The 21405-nt window shown below is 40.8% G+C and overlaps 1 protein-coding gene across 1 annotated transcript in view; it reads left to right on the forward strand.

The window, feature by feature from the left end:
• The window catches only part of LOC309702571 (uncharacterized protein), a 546755-nt gene that overhangs the window by 261821 nt on the left and 263529 nt on the right, over nt 1-21405 (forward strand). The gene's annotated exons all lie outside the window — the stretch shown is intronic.

Consider the following 21405-nt stretch of genomic DNA (forward strand, 5'->3'; position numbering starts at 1 on the left):
GAGGTTGAAGCAGCAGCAGGAGCTTGTGTGTAGAGACGCTCTGACTGGGCCATGTTACTGGGAGGTGGAGAGGAGAGCTTCATCCAGCAGTGACTGACAGAGGAATGAGAAGAAGTGCAGATGACTGTCAGTGCTGCAGAGTGAACTGCTCTGAGAACAGCTCCACTGTCAGACACAATGTAGAGTCCAGCATCATCCCTGTGTGTCCCTCTGGATCTGACAGAGGATCATCAGTGTATCTGGACTGCTCTGCTGCTGCTCTGTCCTTCTACAGTCTCTGCACAGTCTCTGTCTGACTCTGGCTTCAGACCCTCCTGGATCAAACTCACCTGGAAAGACTTTCAAACATCACTCAATAGATTTGAATACAGAATATATTTGATATATACTGTAGATGTACTGTAGAGTTGCAGTTTGTCACTTGTAAATACAGCCTGTGAGCAGCTGTGAGCTGAAAGATCTTTCTAGAAACACGAAATGTTTTCACTCTTCTGTTGCTTTTTCATATATTTCCACAACATTAATATTGATCCCACCTGTCTCACCTGTTTCATGCTTTTATACATAATAACAGGACACGTGTGATCTGAGCGCTGCTGTGGTTGCTGTGCTGCACGTCTTCATTTAGATAACAGAGACATCTAGTGGTTCAGAGGGAGAACTGCAGGAGGTGGAGCTGTGTTTTAGCATGGAAAACTTTTTATCTTTTAGGCGCAGATACAAATATGACAAGTATCAGTGTAAGATACAAAAGGTCACATCAGTCAGCAGAGGGAACAGTGATCACACAGCAATGTACGAATAGAAACATAACAGTGAATCTGGACATGTATACAGATGGAAGCAAACAAACAGGATGTAACACTACATTAAAGCCACAAATGGGAAGAAAACAAAGCCAAAGGAAAATATATTTGATCTCAGGAATCCAAATCAGATGCTTTAGAGCAGGGGTCGGCAACCCTGGGCACGCGTGTCACAGCTGCCACGTGAAGGGTTAACTGATGGCATGACCATAGCTGGACTGGCCATCGGGCATACTGATGGTGATTTTTCATTTTTATGAGCCGATGATGTTTTTTAAATGTTTTTCTAACAGTATAAACAATAAAAGATGGTGGATTGGCCAGATGCTGGTCGATGTGTAGAAATAAGTCAGTTGTTTGGTGGTGGCTATGGCGGAGCTTCCACAGAGGCAACAGGTGGATGAGGGAAAGGGGAGGCAGGAGGAGCAGAGACCCGAGGCGGCCGCCGGTCCGAGTGTCAGGTGAACTGAACTTCAGGTAAGAAGTTATGACCTGCAGTCTGTCTGGGTCAGATATAAACCAAGTTTAGGTGGAGTTTATTTTCCTTGTGCTGACTTTTTACAGTCAGTTGCAATAACTCGTACTGCTACTAGCTAGCATGACGGAGTTTCTATACAGCTGGGTGGTGCTCTGATGTTACTGATAGTGAACTTTACAGTGGCTTGCAAAAGTATTTGGCCCCCTTGAACTTTCCCACATTTTGTCACATTTCAGCCACAAACATGAATCAATGTTATTGGAATTCCACGTGAAAGACCAACACAAAGTGGTGAACACGTGAGAAGTGGAACGAAAATCATACATGATTCCAAACATTTTTTACAAATAAATAACTACAAAGTGGGGTGTGCGTAATTATTCTGTCATGGAAAAACACACTGCCATCAACTTCTGTTTTGTTTTTGTCAAAATCACTGTAATATAATCACTGTACCTTTATATACATGTGACTTATATTAATGCTGCTGCCCTCTTGTGGCTAAAGTGTAATTATGTTATTGTTATTAGGGAAAACGTTTGAGAGTAACATGTCAAATGAGTCAGCACTTTGGCTTTAGCTTAAGAAATCCTCATTTATATGTCATCAGTTATAGTTGCATGTATTCATTATCATAATTTAACCTTTAATATTGATGTCTTAAATTTATTTTGAGTAAATTAGCAATAATTTTATGGTTTTATTAAATAAAGACATCACTAATGAATTAATTATTTCAGTAATTCATTTAAAAATGTACATAATCAATTAAAGAAATATATTAATAATGAATTATCCATTAATTTCATTTAAAATGTTTCATTATTTGTTTATGTACACTTCAAATTAGTTAATTACATATTTAATCAATTATTGGTTTGTTTTCTATTTTAATTATTTTACTGACACATTTAATGAATTATTTAATGATGTATTTATTTAATTCACGTTGCTACTCCTGGCCCTGCATCGCTGTTCATAAATACATTTTATTTGTCAGCTTCACCCATCAAAGTCAGGGGGCGGGGTTAATGCTGATCAAGTCAAAACCATTGCTTTGGTCTGGTGGGCGTTCTTTTAGTGGGCTTTTCTGTCACGGCCTGCGTGGCAGACTATGATGAGGGGAAGGACGACCCAAATGCTGGACTCTTTGATGAGGTCAGTGCGTTTATTTACAGTGATGTAAAATAATCCAAACAACAATAAATCCCCAGTGCCTTCCCGACTCTGACATGTCCTCTTGCCAGTGTTAGTGTCTTTGTCTCCGCTCCTCAGTGTCTGAGCACCCCGTGCTCGCTGCCCTCTCGTCTCCACACTCCTCCTGGGGAATAACAAAGAGGCAGCCATCAGCAACACCACAATGCGGCAGACTAACCTTAACTAACTCGCCAAGAGACTAACGTGAAGTTACGCAATGATCCAGCATCGGAGAGAGCTCCACCACACTCCTAAGTAGCTCCTCTGACGAGGCTTGATCAGCTGCAGGTGTGAGTAATTCTCCTCCGCAGGTGTGGCCAGGCTCCTGGCTGACACACCCACACACACACCTAGATACACAAACATGGAAACAGGAGACAGCAGCACCAAAAACACACATGTCCATAACTTTTTACAGGCCCTGGGTCACCCAGACCCCGGTCCCATGACAATTTCTCAAAACTAAGTAGGCCTACACACCAGGGTTTGGACATGTGTGGACCCAAACTATACTTAAACTTTACCCTTTTTTGTGTGTCACCAAATACACTTTAATATCTTCTAGACAAGAATGTAGTGGCACAATCTTTAACCTCCTAAGACCCAAACTCCTCCGTGGCATTCATTTTTAATTTCTCTTTGATATTTGGGCTGATTGGGACCTGATGAATGTAAAAAACAAAGAATTACCAGGTTTATTTTTTTTTTCTTACCAAATTTTTGTTTCTGAGAAAAATGAGAGCCACATATGAGGATATTTGTCTAAAATTTTGATAGCACAGTGGCAGTATAACATCCTTGTGAGTGGATATCAGGCCCTTGTAGAGCAAAATGTAGTATTTTGGTCTAAACAACCCAAAATGTGATGTCCACATATGTGGACGCCAGGTCCTAGGAGGTTAAATATCTGCTCACTTTGTCAAAATGAACCTGATCATCTCTGATGAATTCAGTGATGTCTGCCAGCTCACCTTGCAAGTGGTCGAGCTTATACCGCCGACAACGCAGCACACAACTTGTAAACCCCCTGCTGACTATCACCTCTGGAGTTATTTGTTTATGTTAGTTTCAACTGTTCCTGCAAAAAGTAAGCACGTGTTACTGATAAAAAGTCCAATAGAAGCAAAGTCTAAACTTTGAAAACAAAAAACAAAAACCTGTCTGATAAATTTTTTCAGAGAGAATGTTGCACATTCTCTCTGAAAAATTCTCCAGGGTTTCTCTTGGAGCAGCTCCACTCCAAACCTGTAACCCTGTGTCAAAGAAACATTAGTCAGTGGTTAAATGTTAAGATTGTTCAACTCCCAGTAGATGTTTGTGTGAAAGTGCTGGAAGCAAATATGTGTGTGATGTTCTTTCAGTGTTGCACTTTGTAGACGCTCCCTGAGCACTGGTCTCACAGCCAGCTGCACATAGAGACCAGTGTTGTTAGTCCAGGTCAGAAGATGACTTGTTGGAATGAAAATGAGCTTGTAGTTTGTCTGCTTTAATAATGTGACTGGAAAAAGGTGTTGGACTTCAAATATGTCCATTTCTTTCACACTTCACCTTTAAAAGTGAAGACTTGTGGTTCCTGGAAGGAAAAACACGACTTTTTCACATCTTTGTCCTGTTTTTATGAGAAATGTTCGACTTTAATGTGAAACATTCAGTTTTTTCTCTTGTTGTGTTTGTTGGAAGCTGCTTAGTCAGTGGTTAAATGTTAAGATTGTTCAACTCCCAGCTCCACCCGGAGCCTGTATCCTTGCCTGTAGACAAAACCCTGTAAGTTAAAACAAACTTCACATTTGCAAACAACTGTAGCTCATAAGAGTAATAAAGTATTCAGCATCACAGAGACAAGTATCATTGCAGGTTAATTCTAAATCATTAAACTCCTGCTTTTTGCCGTAATTTGCTCCAAATCATCGATCATCTCAACTTCATCCCACATTGTAATCAGTGACTGTCCTTAAGTTCGTCGCTCACTTGTTTCATCACTATGAGCTCAATAGTGGTCAGATAATGAGCCCCATTTTAACTATTCTATAACCCTGCACATCTGCTCAGTTGTCACTTGTCTGTCTGTGCTGAATCCTTTACAAGCACATTAGAGAAACATTAGCAGTAGCATCCTAGGTCAGGCCTGGGTCACCAGACTCCAGAGGTGCTGTAAAAGGTCATAAAGTTAACACTCTGCTGTAAAAGAAGTAACACTGGCTTCAACACAGGATGTCTCTCACACTGTATTCACATCTCCACTGTAATATTCACATTCCTCAACAACACAGTGTAATTTCATCACCAACATACAGCCTGTCAACACAGTTTCCTTCACATAAAAACTCAGTAATCCTGTGGTAGAAAAACATTATTAAGTTGTGTCCTGCTGTAAATCACATGATCAAATCACATGATTAACCCTCTGCTGTAGAAAAGTAATGTAAATGTTAGCGCTGCGCAGGTGTGTACACACTTTCTCACAGTGACGTCTGCATTGTGAGTAATACAGGATCATGAATAACACACTGCTGGTAAATTCACAGACGCACAGAAAAATTACAGCTAAAAGCTTAAATTTGCAGAGTTCACACAGTCATGTGACCCAAAGTTTCCTCCTCTGGTCTCCTCCTGCTCCTGCAACAAAAGACACACACAGAGATACATCCACCCCTTTGTCACATCTGGGTGGGGGTTAACCTTTGCATAGTGGTGTTAAGTCAGTCAACTCTTGTCAGCTTTCAGCAGTCCAGTCAGTTCCCCATTTTTTTCACTCATTTTTTATTCATTTATTCATTCAGTGCTGATAGTGGAATCTATCGTCGCATTTCGTTTCCACCCTCAGCAATATGACGCCATTTCAAAAAAAGAAAAAGAATTTAGACTGGATCACCGCTGCATCCTTTCAGACAGGGACTCGCTTCCTAATTGTCCCAATAAGTGGTTTTCTCCTGAGCCCATTTTAATTTTGGAGAAACTCACTTTGCAACCGTTCCCGACAACATGTTGTGTAGTTCTTCCTGTTCAAATGTTCAGATGTGCTTTAAATGACAGAGATTTAGCAACAAACTTTCAGTGCACTGTGAAAGTAACAGAATAAAAAGAAAGAAAGAAAGAAAGGCCTTGTTAAGTCATGACACGTGTTCTTCATCCCAGGAGGGGAAATCATACCAAACCTAACTGGTAGGTTCAACTTTGCAACAAAAGACAAATCATCAGCCAGATTAATCTCAAACATTCATCCACTCAGCCACACACCTCACACCACACAACATAACCCTGTTGTCTCATCACATAACGACTTTCTTCTCATGTAACCAAATGTGTGCCATGTTAAAACTTCTTCACACATCAGAAACTCAACAATCAGCTCACTCATTCAAGACTCCTCATCAGCGTCCTGTTTTCTCCTCTATGATGCAACCATCTGTCCTCCAAAATAATATTCGTCCACTAGTCTATGTGTCACTTTCATCTTACTAGTGACTTGGACAAGATGACAAACAGAATCTCATGCTTCATGAGTCAAATTGTTGTCGTGTTGAACAGATTCATGTACTGATCGTCTCCAGAATGTTAGAAGAGCTTCAATGAATCATTAGAAACAACTTACAGCTGCACAGTTGTGTCAAACCAATCTTTGTGTCATTGTGGGATTTTTGTGTTTCTACATGTGACACACGTCTAAAACATGCACACAATTTGAACACAAAACAGGGACATTTGTTACCACAGCCAGATGCTGAGAGCCATTTACTTGTAGTCCTGTGTCTATATATATGAACCATTAGATGTTATTGGAATGAAATGATTGTCAGCTTTGATAGTTTCATGTATGTATGACGGTGAAAAAGCCGTCGGCCTCTGGAAGGAAACAGAAGACATTTCAGAGGCTGCAGCAGATTTCTTTGATTCGGGGCCTTTTTCAGCTTTATTGGACAGAGCAGTGAAGATAAGTGACAGCAAGGCAGAGGGAGAGAGAAAGGGGGCGTGGCCCGGGTCAGAATCAAAACCAGGCCAGCTGCTCCCCACCTCGTGGCACATGGTCACCTGCTCATCCTAGTGAGCTCCAGCAGCAGCCCTTTCACACACTTTACACTGTCAAACACTGTGTGTGGACCTCAGCTAACAACAGGCGACATTTAAGTCTGGACTACATGCTTTTATATTGAGGAGATTTTTCACTGTTTTTATTCCATCAGCAGCTCAACATCATGAGCAGCTTTGACATAAAGACATCAAACTCAAGCTGACTTTAAACTACTTTTAATACAGGGGCTCAAAAACAACAACATCTTTATTATATATCAGGACAGAAAGTCATTTCATCTCAAATGGAAAACAGCTTTATTTGGAATAACCAGCACTATCAACTGGTTTGGGATCTCCACCAGTTTCATGTCTTTGCAGCTTCTCCAACAAAGTTCCTGTAAAATCAGCATGTTTGTCTTTATTGCTTTGATAGTGATTGATTATTCAGTCCCAATCTGCTGTCATCTAAAGAGCAAAATGATGTTTCTATGAGTCAAAAAGCTCCAGATGTTGTCGGCTTCACAAAGAAAACAAAGAACTTAAACACAAAGTGTTTGGAGCCAAATTGTTCCCAAGCTGCTCTTTTTGAAATGGCAGAGGTACAGTGGTGTCTAACAGCACACTGTGGAAGGCAAACATGTTATTGTTGGATGAAACTTCATGAATCCTTTGTAGATTTGAGCTGTTGGAGCCTTTCTTTTCTCTTCAGGTGTACAGATGCTGAGGAGGCAGGTGAAGCAGGTGGAGCTGTTGTGATGCTGGCAGAGGGTGTGTCTTAGTAACTCTGTGAGGCAGAACTGGATCCAACATTGTGGATGTGTTGATGTTGGAGCCATTAAGAGTCTCTGGCCACACTGTAGGATTTCCCTTTGATCCACTGTGGGGGCATTTTGGAGTCTGTCAGTGAAACTCTTCATATTTGTGTTTGACTCCAGTTTATAGAAACAGAGAAATGTGTCATGCTTTTGTTCGGCCTCCACAAATATAAACATTTGTTCATTGGTTGGACTTTTTGTAAGGAGACACATTGAAAACCATGTTAATAAGATCTTGTTGTTTCCTGTGGATCCGACACAGAGAGTGGACTTCAGACAGAAAGCGTGGAAGAGATTTTAGAGGCCGTGTGTGGCAACAGGAAGTTTCTGTATGTTTGCTGATCTTACATGTGGAAAACAACACGTGATGTTTGTGGAGTTCTACAATGATTGCAGCTGCCGTCATAGGCAACTCTCGCATTTAAGTTCATTTTATTAGATAGTTAAGTTTGAAACAATAAGCAGTTGAAACAGGGGCGATTCTAGGATCAGAGCTTTGGGGGTGCTGAGCACCAGGAGAGCTGCCCAGCCAGGCAAGATAAACTTTACTCGTCACAATGAGACTTCTTCCCCATCTCTGTCAGTCCTTGCATCCCTAAATGCCTCCAGTTGTCCCGAGTTCTCTCTGACTGTCTCCTTGGTGCATGTAAACCCCTGTTCCTCCCTGTCCTCATCGTCAGTTGTCTTCGTCTCCGTTATCAGTCATCATAATTTTACCATCTCTGTGCAAGTCTGCAAATTTCTTTATTAAATCATAAGATTCTTAAATTCATCAAGTCTCTCTGTGCCTGGGTCCTCGTCTCAAAACATGACATCACTGTTTTGTACATTTTAACACAATTTAATCCCAACATTTGTGAAAGAAAAGCAAAACACTATTTTTGAAAAGTCTGTAACAAAACCATCAAATCTGATAAAGGTTATTTAAATGCTGCAAAAGAAGAATGGATTAGAATAAAAGAAATACATATCCTAACCTTAATTACTGGGGGAGAATAATGAATGATGCTCACAGTGAGTAAAAAGTAAACTGAGTGCATTTTTTGGACAGAGATTCACTTTTAATGTGTATGTATAATATAATACAGATGCATAAAAAAACACTCCCGAAACAGAATAAATTATTACAAATAAATTATTACAAAATATTTAAAAAAAAATATCTAAAAATGGAGGCAACTTTGCCTGTGGTAGAATGTATACAATGTATGAAAAAATCTTTACTGCAGATGCTAATTTTACTAATTTAATAATACTAATTTTGTGTTGTAAGATTCATGAGTTTCATGCTTTCATAGTGGTCCTTAGAAGAGCTTGACATTTTTATCAGGTGGTCCACACTGTAAAAAGTGTGAGAAACACTGATAAGTGTCTGTGTGCTTTTGGAAAACATTTAAAGCTGCAGTACAGAATCTTTGAAACAAGCTTAAAACATTTTTAGAAACAGAGCTTCTGCTTCTCTTTACAGCTCCTCACTCCACCAGGGCTGTTTGGTGCTTTCTGATAGTGTGCAAATGTGGTGCACGTACTGCGGCAGTCATACAGACAACTGGACGGTCCAAAAGTTAGCCTACCTATTACTGGCTGAGGTTTTAGTAGAGTTGTGGCTGAACCACATAAAAATATATAATTAATTTTAATCTCCCCAATCAATGATCATGTTATGTTGGAATGTTGTTAAAGAGGGTCAAAAATGTTTCAACCCAGTTTGTTTTGCAGATTCTGTACAGCAGCTTTAATATAGGGAGGACACAACTTCCAGATTGTGAGTAAAATCAGGTTTTTTCTTTCTTTGTCAGTTTAACAGTTTGTGTTGTGCCTGTCACTGCTCCCTGTCTGTTTGCTTACCTGCTTCTTCCTGACCTTGTGCTTCTCCTCACGTTCCTCTCTTTCCTCTCTCCCTCTTTGGACTGACAATCATACACAAATAGATTGTATTCAATTAGATGACAAATTACATTAATATGAAAAAAATACTATAGGGCTTTGGAGCGTGATGTCACGGGGGTGGGCGTGGAAAGGATTTTGGCCCGATCTGCCATTTTGGGGGTCTAGCGCAAGTGAAAAGGGAGCGAAGGCACACACAACAGCCATGGTTCGTATTTGCTGTGTGGTCGGCTGCAATGTTCGATCACACGACCGGCAAGAGAATAAGCTTGAAAAGGGTTTATCTTTTCATTCTTTCCCAACCTGGAAGCAACATGAGGCAGCTCGTGTATCGATGTTACCAAAAGAAGGCGTCCAGCCTGGATAGCAGCTGTGAGACGAGCTGACGTGCAGTTCTCTTCCATCTCCAAATATCTGTTGGTGCTCCAGACATTTTCATTCCGGTAAGTTCTAAATATGTTCATATCTCTCTTTATAGCCTATTAGTTTTATTTTCTATGTGCTCTGAGCTCATAGCAAATTAGAACAAACATCCTACTGAGTGATTTTGCAGAACTACCTTCTATTTATAGAGTTGCTAATTATTTGACATTATTGCAGCAAACCAGCCGATGAAATGGATGAAACACATCGTGACTGAGTTCCACCACTACACAAGGGACCTGCTTCAAACAAACCACCATGCCAATCAGATTACTACTTCCATGTGAGGGTGAAGAGGTGACCCTTCTGGATAAGATGGTGAAGGTTTGCTGCGTTTTGGTGAACAGTGTGGTAGTAAAACCAGGGAAGAATGAAACCTGCTCCTGTTAAATATTCTTAAATCTTGTGCTGTTAAAATTGCTGTATTTTTTCAAAAGATACAGTAAATAAAGTAATGTTAGTAGTGGGTGACATCATGTAAAAACTCATGATTTTGTGTAAACATTTTGTCATTTGTAAACTATAAATGACATGGATTCTACATTGTACCTGATGTGATGTTCTATAAGGTGGTTTTAATTAAAAAAGAGGCAAAAATTAGTTTGTTTCTTTATTCAACTTTTGAACAGTGGGACTCAGTCAGTAGATATTCAGTAAATGCAAATTATTTACACGGCAGTGCACTACAGGCATAAATCTAGACCCCTAGATAAAACATTATGGCTCATTCCCACAACCCACAACTTTACTGTGTTCCAGCAAAGTATCCAATAGCAGTGACAACTCCTCCACAGTAGCAGGTGGGATTTTTCTGTTTTGAGGACGGCTCCTTTTACCTGTCAATACAGATGGTCTGTTTATGTTTTGATCAAGAGCCTTTTTTTGGGCAGCTGAAGAGGAGAAGTCCATCTTATGGCCAACCTCTGGCTGTATCTTGGTCACATTACCCAGCAAAACCCAGTATGCAGGTTCATCTGTAACAGTCCTTGTGCCACAGATCAACACTGTTGCTTCTACATTAAACAGAAGAGCAGCGACATGGCTGCAGGTCTCTGCGTCTCCGGCCATACAGGTGCAGTGGGCAGGCACTGCAGGCACTTACACCTCCGCTCCGCTGCGTCTCAGCCACCATCGCTCTGGCAGAAAGGGCGCTAGAGCCAGAGTAGAGGAGAGGTGAGCTGGAACAAACCATTATGGGAGGGGGGGTATCTATACTTTTGTTGTTAAAATGTTACGTCTCAACCAAATACTGTATGCTTTTTATATTTTTAGTAGTGTGTCACACAAACAGCAAATATTGTCAAAAAAGTAAGAAATCTTTGGGGGTGCTTTGATTCATTTTGGGGGAGCTGAAGCACCCCCAAAATGAATCAAAGCACCCCTGAGTTGAAATATTAAGAAATAAATAGTAATTCATGTTTGTTGATTAGATTTATATGTTTAAATGTGTTATTTGTGCTAATTGTGCAATTAGATAGGAACCTTTTCTAAAGTTGTGTTGTGGCTAAGAGGGCATTTTTTGGCTGTCACACTCAGCAAGCTAATTAAGAGACGAGCCACGAGGTTTGCACGTGTGCAGAAAGATAAATAAAGAGTGCCTTTTTTTGGACCTCCCCACCACGTAAAAATGAAAGTTTGTTCCCTTTGAGTGAGGCCAATGAGGTAAATGTTTTATTTATTATCGTTGTATGTAAATGCACGACTGTTGCGTGGTATTCAAGCGCAATAGCCGCAGTGTGAGGTGTAATGTGTACTTTATTGATCATTTTGTTGGAATGTTTCGTTGTATATAATGCTTAAGGACTTTAGTAAGAATATTCATTTAAGTTTGCATTTCCTTTTAGTTCTGACGGCATCGTATCGGCTGTGGTTGGACATCATTACATGTTAAGATGTGGAAGAATCCTCCTGTCCGAAATAAATGTCAGTTTAAACACACAGAACAAGTTGAGCTTTATTAAGACTCGAGGGGAGTAACAATGATCATTGTTCTGACAGCATTTTGAGTGGGAACAGTTCAAAGTTATTTACTGATTGAAACAAGCTGAATGTTTCTGTGCACGATGAAGAAGATCAGCAGCAGCAGCTCAGCTAATCAATGAATTGACATCTATCAGTCGTTTCATGAGATGAAGTCATCAGCAGACATTTGTTCTAACTGTGTGATAAATGTCAGAACGTCAGGGCTCTGCTTTAGTCAGTACTTGATGATCATTGGCTCATTGTTGAATCCAGTGGCCCAGTCTGACCTCTGACCCTTTGCTGCAGGTCTTCTGTGTTATCTCCACTTTCATGTCTGATCTTCTGCTGTATCGTCCAAAATAAACATATGAATCATTTCCAACACTTCAGCAGATCTTTAGTTTGGGCAGTACAGCACAAAATAACACATATTGTACTATACTGCCCACTTCCTGATCTTATTGGATCTGTGTGTGAGGTTGGTGAAGGAAACACATGTTTACTGAGTGAATCGCTGCCATTAGGAACTAGTTTTTATATCACAGCCTAGAAATCACAGGCTTCAATGTAACTTAACAAAACTTCCTCCCCAAATAAACTCTATTAACAAAACTCAACATAACATGGATCTGGTGACACAGCTCACCTCTCCTCTCTCCTGCATCTGATAGAGACTGGCTTTAAATAGGGCCACCAATTTCCCTCCGATTGCCCAGCCAGTACCACTCACTCAACTGAGGGATCTAAAACGCTACACAGATTATCCAAAAAACACAAAACCTATACACACTTCTAACATGCACATTTACACAACTAAATGGCAGTATTAACGAAAGGAAAAACATTCAACAAATCCCTTTAAACCTTAACACAAACAAAAGGAAGCATCTCTATGGAAAAAGAAACCCCTCCACTTTGTTTGACCTGCTGATGTCATATGTGACATCAGCAGGACTTTAAAATGAGGAAATCCCAGGCGGGCGTTTCCCCACACCTGACCCTTATGACGACTGAAAAGACAAACAAAGTAAGTATGAACAAATGACTTAATCTGTAACATAATAAAATATAAAGAAACATAACTTAGTATTTGTCTTAATTTGCAGAATGTTTTGATTTGCCGGCAACAGAACGCTTACACAAACAAACCCGGGATAGTGAGTGAAGCAATGTTACTTGACAAATAGCAAATCATAGCAAATACATAGAAACAGAATAATGTGTACAATGTGCAAGAAAAGGCAAACACATATGGGACAAATGGAGAGCATTGCAACTGCTCCTCCACTTTGTCACAGTGCGACTGTTGTTTGTAAATGAAAGCTTATCCCAACTACATGTGCTGCTGACCTTTGACCTTTTCTTTAGGTGCACAGAGGCCAGAGGAGTCTGTGGAAACATCCAGAACTGAGGCAGTGCTACAGATGTCTTCAAATAAAGTGGTGTATTATCCATGGATGCGTTCCATTCCTGTTTAGACCTGCTGGCTGTCAATGGGCTTCATTCCATTTCAGACTGCCGGTGGTCGGCTGGAATCTAAACTCAACATGGCTCCTGTGTTAGAAATATCAAAATCAAATCAAATCAAATCACTTTTATTGTCACATCGCATGTGCAGGCACACTGGCACAGCACATGCGAGTGAAATTCTTGTGTGCGAGCCCCACAAGCAACAGAGATGTGCAAACACAACAACACAAACCAGCAAATACAAGAATGGCTACATCTGAAACTAATAAATATATGTACAATATATAATAGTGTATGCATTTCTGGATGTGTATACTAAATATTATCCTACGTGTGTGTGTGTGTGTGTGTATACACATTTTACAAATTAACCCTTTAGAGCCGATCGGAGCGGGAACGCTCTGTTATGCGTAACTATTTTTAAATCCCAGTAGCACTGCAACCACGTAAGCTAGCGCAAACATTTTTTTTGCATATGAAACCGGAGGAGTTGTCCTTACATCTGATGCCATCAGCTTGTCCTAGGTCACGGTTTCCTTCCACATAAAGCTTTGCAAAAACTGCATAAAAAGCCCTTGCAGGAACAAAAACATAATATTCCAGAAACACGCTTTACCGATCTGATCAGCTGTTCAAAACACTTCCTACGTTGGAATAGACGTCAGCGCGAACATTTGGATTTCCGCCATTACCTGCCTGAAACCGGAAGTGACGTCATTTTCGCGGAAATGTAGTCTTTTTTGCGATCAGGGCCTCAGGGCCTATACTGCTCTTTTTAAAAGTTATCTTTGACTTTATGACTTTCTGTGTCGTTTCTGGGATGCTTAGGACTCATATTGCACTGCTGGAAGTAGTTTATTTTGATGCATATGCTGCTTTTTTGCAAATTTGCAGTATAATATTTATTTTCGTTTTTCCTGCAGTGTATAAAAATTGGTGTATTTCAAAAATAAAACTATGAAGACACTCAAAATAAATTTCCTGTGGTGGGAAACTATTTTGTGCAACTTTTTTGTAATTACAGTTTTGAGGGATAAGCCTCTTAAATTTCTCTAACTAGAAATATATGTTAAAAAAGCAAAAACGATTTTCAATTTTTTTGTAGTTTATTGCACTTTTTTGCAATTTATGTAATTACTATGCACTTAATGAATACATATTATTAAAATCTGGGCTATAATGGTTGTATTGATGTATAGCAACTTGAAATGCTCCCAAAAATGGCTCCACAGCATGTAAAAATATAATATAAGCTCTGGCGGACTTGGTTCTATGGTAGGTCTTAAAGGGTTAAATAGTAAAAAAAAAAAATAATAATAATAATAAATAAAATATATAAAAATATACAGAGTTGAATATGTGCAAAACAAGTGGCATTTATATACAGTGTGGAGTGCATAGTGTTGCAGTTCCCGTAGTGAAGCTGAGGTGTCTATGAAGTGTTCAGCAGTCTGATGGCCTGATGGAAAAAGCTGTCTCTCAGTCTGCTGGTACGGGACCAGATGCTGCAGAACCTCCTTCCTGATGGAAGCAGTCTGAACAGTTTATGGCTGGGGTGACTGGAGTCCTTGATGATCCTCCCCGCTTTCCTCAGGCACCGCTTCCTGTAGATGTCTTGGAGGGAGGGAAGCTCACCTCCAATTATCCGTTCAGAGCACCGCACTACTCGCTGGAGAGCTTTGCAGTTGTAGGCGGTGCTGTTGCCAAACCAGGTGGTGATGCATCCAGTGAGGATGCTCTCAATGGCACAGTGATAGAAGGTCCTGAGGATGCGGGGGCTCATGCCGAATCTTTTCAGTCTCCTGAGAAAGAAGAGGCGCTGCTGCGCCTTCTTCACTGTTTTGTTTGTGTGTACTGACCACGTAAGATCCTCAGCCAGATGTACTCCAAGGAAACGGAAGCTGCTCACTCTCTCCACAGCAGCGCCGTTGATGGTGATGGGGGTGTGTACTTCTCTGCACCTCCGGAAGTCCACTATCAACTCCTTTGTCTTTGCGACGTTGAGGGTGAGATGGTTGTCTTGACACCAGTGGGTCAGGGCGCTGACCTCCTCCCTGTAAGCCGTCTCATCACCGTTGGTGATAAGACCCACCACTGTAGTGTCGTCCGCAAACTTCACAATGATGTTGGAGTTGTTAGTGGCTGTGCAGTCGTAGGTGTAGAGTGAGTACAGGAAAGGGCTCAGTACACACCACTGTGGAGCACCAGTGTTCAGTGTGATGGGGGATGAGGTGATGCTGCCCAGTCTGACCACTTGGCGTCTGTCAGACAGGAAGCTAAGGATCCAGCTGCAGAGGGAGCTGCTCAGTCCTAGATCCTGCAGTTTCCTGTCCAGCTTCGAGGGAACGATGGTATTGAATGCTGAGCTGTAATCTACAAACAGCATTCTCACATACGTGTCTCTCTTCTCCAGGTGTGACAGGGCAGTATGTAGTGTCAGGGCTATGGCATCATCAGTGGACCTGTTGTGGCGGTATGCGAACTGTAGAGGGTCTAGTGAGTCGGGTAGTGCAGAGCGGATGAAGTCCCTGACCAGCTTCTCGAAGCATTTGCTCACGATGGGGGTCAGGGCTACAGGTCGCCAGTCGTTCAATGAGTCGTTCAAATATGCACATTGAATAGTTTCTTTCCAGCACTATGGAGCTACCAGCCCAGTATTTGTAGCCCACAGTAGATGGAGTTTTCAAGCTGGACTGACAAACATCAGGACTCATGTGATCCCTACATGTGGACCTTTCACAGATGGATCCAAGTGCAGATTCAACTCTGCATTACATTTGACTTCAGCTGTTACACACTTTCATTTTCTAGCTGTGTCACTTCCTGCTTTTTGGATCAGATAGTTTATCCATGTCCACAAATGTTTGGCTGCATATTTTTATCATCTATATTTTCCAGTCTTCATGCAGCCGATATTTCATGTGAACTCCAATCTGCCACCTGCCATCACGTTTTCAGGGTTAGTTCAGTGTTGGACATGTAGGACAAACAGCAGCACATGTTCTCTAAATGTTTGCAGTCATTTTTAAATGACGCTGATACTACATGAGACATTTTCCACATTTATTGTCTTTGAACAGAGAATAATAAAGCCATCAAACATATACAGGCTTCTGCAAATACAAACTTCTGTGGTGCATTTGATGACCTGCAGAGGAGAACAAGTCGGGCTTTTCAGCCCTAACACAACCTCTTTGTTTTCAATACTACAAAACCTTAAAAGGCTGATATGCAAGTTTGCATGAATCACCAACACAGTTGTGTTTGTTTCTAGTATAGTTATAAATAAGGTGATCAAATATCTGCTGACTGATTAGATCCAGTATCTATTACAGATGAACTGGACATCACAGCATGTTGTTAATCCGTCATATCAAACTAAACAGTGTTGCTGGTGTAAATATCCTCCAATAAAGTCAGATGGGCTGAGGGCTGCTGTTGCCAGGTAACGATGATGTCACGCTGGATCTTCTGATCTTGAGCATCGTAGCGCTCGGAGTCTGATGTTGGCTCATGTGTTGTCATACACCAACATGACGTTCTACTAGTCAAGGCCTCACCTTCACCCACTGATGCTGATCACATAGACCCACTAATAGAACTGTTTTATCAGGTTTATGCAGCATCACCATTAATGTCACATTTAATCAGACCACATTTACATTACAAGCCCGCTATAACCATTATCAACATGTTAAATTACATTATACATCTGCACTGATTTAAAGCACCACTATTTTAACCTGATTCATTTCTCCACCTTAACAGTTCATTCCTCAAATGAAGCAAAATATTTGACCCTCAAAACAATGTACCAACAAATAATTTAATATTTATTTTCCAACTTTTACAAGTGAAATCAAACAAGTGTATTTAAGAGTGAAACCAGAGTGGAAGCTGCTCATATAGAGTCCAACCCAGGATAAAAGTAAGTTGAGTAGAGCAGCATCATCAAAGTGTCGGCTCTCTGAACACGGTGCAAGATCGCCATCTGCAGGACAAAACTACTTTTTCTCCTCGTCAACGTCAAGACGATGTCATCGTACAACAAAACATGCAGATCAGGTGACATGACTGTCTGAGAGGCGGAGTTAAACTGTGGCAGGTAAGCATGTGGAGGAGGAGCAACAACTGCACCATGACGCTGGAACATCATCATTGCATTATACAGTTTCCTCTCTAACTGGATGATGCTGTGAACAAGAACAGCTGTGGAACCATTGGCCATTCGCCATAGTGTAGCTGAGTCAAAACAGCCCAAGTGCTGAGAGGGAAAACATGATGATTTATGTAAAGTCATAACTGGGTGCAGCAGCTGAGCTTTGACCTGTGAGCTGCAGCTTAAGCTTCTTTTATGGTTCAGTGTTTAATGTTTAAACTGTTTATGGCTGCACACACGCCCGCAGTCAGGTTGTATACATATTGAAATATTATATACAGTGTGGCAGCTGACCTATGACCTTTGACCTGCGATCTTCAGACTCATTGCTGGTGTGAGGTGTTTAATACTATTGAAGCTTGCAGACACACCCACATCCTCTGATTTGTTCTCAGGGTTGTTCAGTGTGTTGGAGTTGGAGCAGAAACCTGCTGCAGGCTAATTATTGATCAAACAATATCACACAAGGTGCAGCAGCTGACCTTTAACCTGTGAGCTTCAGACTCTTTGCTGGTGTGAAGTGTTTAATGTGACTTCAGCCTGCAGACACAGAGGACTGATGAAGCAGAAGATTGTCTCTGTTTCTACACAGACCTGGCCCAGACAGCAGAGCTGCAGAGGGAAGACGTTCATGGGAAGAAGCTGAGTAAGTGCAACGTCCTCTTTGAATCCTGGATCAGGAAGTGAAGCCGGTGAATATTTCGTGTTTAAATAAGGTTTCTGTTGTTACGAGTTCAAAATTGGGGATGGAAACAAGAGAAACACCACAATAACAACACTGGTCTGGCCGGGTTGAGTCAAACGATGATTTTAATGATCACACGCGTGGGAGATGGACACTGATGCAGACAGCCTCAAAATCTCAAAATGGTGGAGCATTGCTCAAACTTTTATAGCCTCTGGTGCCTCCACCTTATCATAAAAAGCCTAAACATTCACATGCTTTCTCTCACACAACGCCTAAGCTACGACCTTGGCTCCCTGATTATCTGCTCCTGCTGAAATGGGGCAGAAAACTCCAGCACACTCTGTTCTCTTCTACTCAGACAAATTAGACAATAACCTTCTGCGAACAGTATTTCTTATAACTCAGCAGTATAATGCATCATAAAACAATATCATTCATTCACAACAAGTCAGCAGTTTAATGTAATGCAAATCAGTTTAACTAATGCAATAGTTATCAGCTTCTTCTAATTCAGGAGAATAATGCAAACTAAAACTACATAATAATTCACAATCTTTAATTAGGGGTCTAACATGGCATAAAATAACACTCCAATCCCACAATTCCCCTTGATGAGGTCATTAAAATAATGACCTCACCAACACCCTTCAATTCAGTGTGGCCGGGTTCATCTCTTCTCACTCCTGAGGTCCTTTGTCCCCCTGAGGGGCGAACCATATGTGGGATGACCTCTGTGTTTGCGCAGTTCAGATGCAAGAAAAACTATTATTCCAACAATAGCGAGTACAGATGACACTCCCCAGGTCTCCCACAGCTTTCAGCCTTTATTTTATTGCTGCAGCTACCAGTGTCGTCCAGTTGGGTGATCCTCTGCTCTTCATTCTTCAACCTTAGGGGTTAGACAACCCTTCAGTCGTGACACAGATCAGGGGATTATTCTGCCCTGATTTCAAACAACGATCTGTGTATTCTCCAGAAAAGGAACAGGAAGGTGTCCCCTTTTTGCCCAAAAGCCTCTCGAACTTCGTTGGTCTGGTGTTCCCGGATTTCCGCCAACCCCTTCATGGTTATTGCTGTGTTTATGGGATCCATCCTTTTGTGGTGACTAGCTGGAGCCCAAACGCCATGACCCTTGGACCCAGTTGATGTCTCGGCAGTCACTGTGTCTGTCTCTGCTACGGAGGATCCTCGCATATCTGTGACCTCGTCTGGTGTCTGTTCCTTTCTCTGTAAGAGACAGAAAACCAAAACACCCCTCTTCCTAACCCTAATAATCTAATGTTGTCATCTACTGACCTTCTAGTGATTCAGAATTGGTCTAAAACATTCAGAATGTCCCAGGGACTTATTCTAATCATATCTTATGTGTGTGTAAGCGTGTTTGCATTTAGCCCTCTGCACTCAAAGTCAATACCTGCAATATATCAGTCCGGACAATCACGCCGAACGAAGCTTATGACCTTCAAAAGACCAAGTGCCAACTCATTATAAGCACATTTGCAAGGTGTGTCTGAAAATTATTGAAACCCCTCTTTTTAACAAAAGACAAAGAAATTAACAAATCTTCTAAACGCTATTCAGTTCATTTCAATGAGTAATGATTAAACATGAAAGTGATAGTTTATGCTTTTTCACTGATTCTCTAAAAGGTCCGTCTTCTCGGACCGCTATTAGCTTAAGCTTTACCATTCCTAAGGTATTAAAGACACAAATGAAATTATAAAATGTTCAAATAATCCTTGTTTCATGTTAAAGCTCAACTTTCCCCCCCTTTTTTGACACATTCCAATGTGTCAAATCAACGGAGCTAGAACGTTCAAAAAAAAATTAGGCAGCTACAAAGTTTCCCAGACTCTTAAGGTGATCCGCGTGTAACGTTCTGACTCAGGTATTTAATATTTTAATAAATGTCGTTTAATTAACTGCCACTATTTAAACTAACCTTAAAGACATAATTGAAGAAAAGATCACAAAGAATAACATGATATCAGTGTTTTGTAAGCGCGTGCGGCCTTCTATGCTCGAAGCCTTTTCCCTCAATAGATCAGTCAGACATTCGCGCTGACTGTAGCTTTTAACCCTTATTAACTTGAGCACAACTCTACAATGAGCAACAAGTTGCAATATGATCATGGTTACACCTGCAATGAAAAATTATATCATTATCCTAACACCTGTAAATAGAAGATTCATCAGAAGTTATAACAATCACAGGAACACAGATGTTAGTATAAGGTCAAAAGCTTCAATAAATGATCATCGATGCAATGCTTGTTGCATGATTCTCATACAATAATAATGCTGATATTAAAATAACAGTAAAACCCCCTTTTATCCCGTTTCACTTGACCCATAAACGTTTATAAATGCCTCTTTTATTCTTGATTTTATTTCCCCCTTTTTTCTCCCCTTACTGACCACAGCAGGGGGATCTTAGTTTTGAATCAGCCATGTATCCAGCTCACCTGATTCATCAGTGAGCTCCACCATCACTGGCGTCTGACAGGGTGGCACTGCATACTCTTCCTTTAATGTCACTATTTTCAACCTGTTAATTAGAGTGTTTAAACCTGAAGTCGACTACGTCCACAACAAGTCAATACAGCTGTAAATGTGGCCAATTATCAATCTATTACCAATCAATAACAACAGATAACTTCTATTTTATGCATGCTTTTAATCAACCACTCACCCAGAGGATCTCCAATCCCAGGAAATGCCTTCTCCTCCTTTAATGAGTCTGTCCTCCTTCCATGCCCTGGTAACTGGTCCATCCAGAGCCACATAATCTCAAATATACATACAACAAGCCAAACCACATCTTGGTCACACCAACCCTCCTCCGCCCCGAAGATGTCCAATGCCATCCTAGTATGGACTGTCAAAAGTGGCTTTAACGCTGACTGTCCTGACAATCCATCTCATACTTTTCCTGGTCAGATTTGCCAATCTCTGCACCAGGGTTTTAAACGTTTCGCCATTTTCATTAGGTTTTATTTTTTATTTAGTTTCGACTCCAGATTTTCAATTTTTTCCAGTTCTAATTAGTTTTTACCAATTCTTTGCTAGTTTAGTCTAGTTTTTATTTTTCTGAAAATCCTTAGTTTCAATTTAGTTTTATTTGTGTTTTGCAAAAATTAAGTGTAACAAAATCTCAGTTCCATCATATCAATCATGCTCTTCTGGTTATCCTTGGGTGTTGAGACTAATAACTATTAATTCTTGCCGCACCGAGTGTTCCTAATTTTGGTTGAAGTCAATTGATAACCTTTTGAAGGCGATTGTTTCACACCTTCATTTAGATGTCCCAGTCCTGTTGTCTCGGGATACATCACGCTGCCTTATCTGGGGTTAGCTGTTTTCTTGGGATGCGAGTTAAGTGGGGGAGCTCTTCAAGGAGGGGGAGTGTGCTCCCCCTGATGAGGTCTTCTAGGTAAGCTAGGTTAACCTTCTTGTGTGAGCTTTTCAAGTGCACTTCGAGGTTTGTGGGATTTTCAGTTTTATAAATG

Source organism: Aulonocara stuartgranti (genome assembly GCF_965226115.1).
Source record: "Aulonocara stuartgranti genome assembly, chromosome: 3".
Taxonomy (NCBI): domain Eukaryota; kingdom Metazoa; phylum Chordata; class Actinopteri; order Cichliformes; family Cichlidae; genus Aulonocara; species Aulonocara stuartgranti.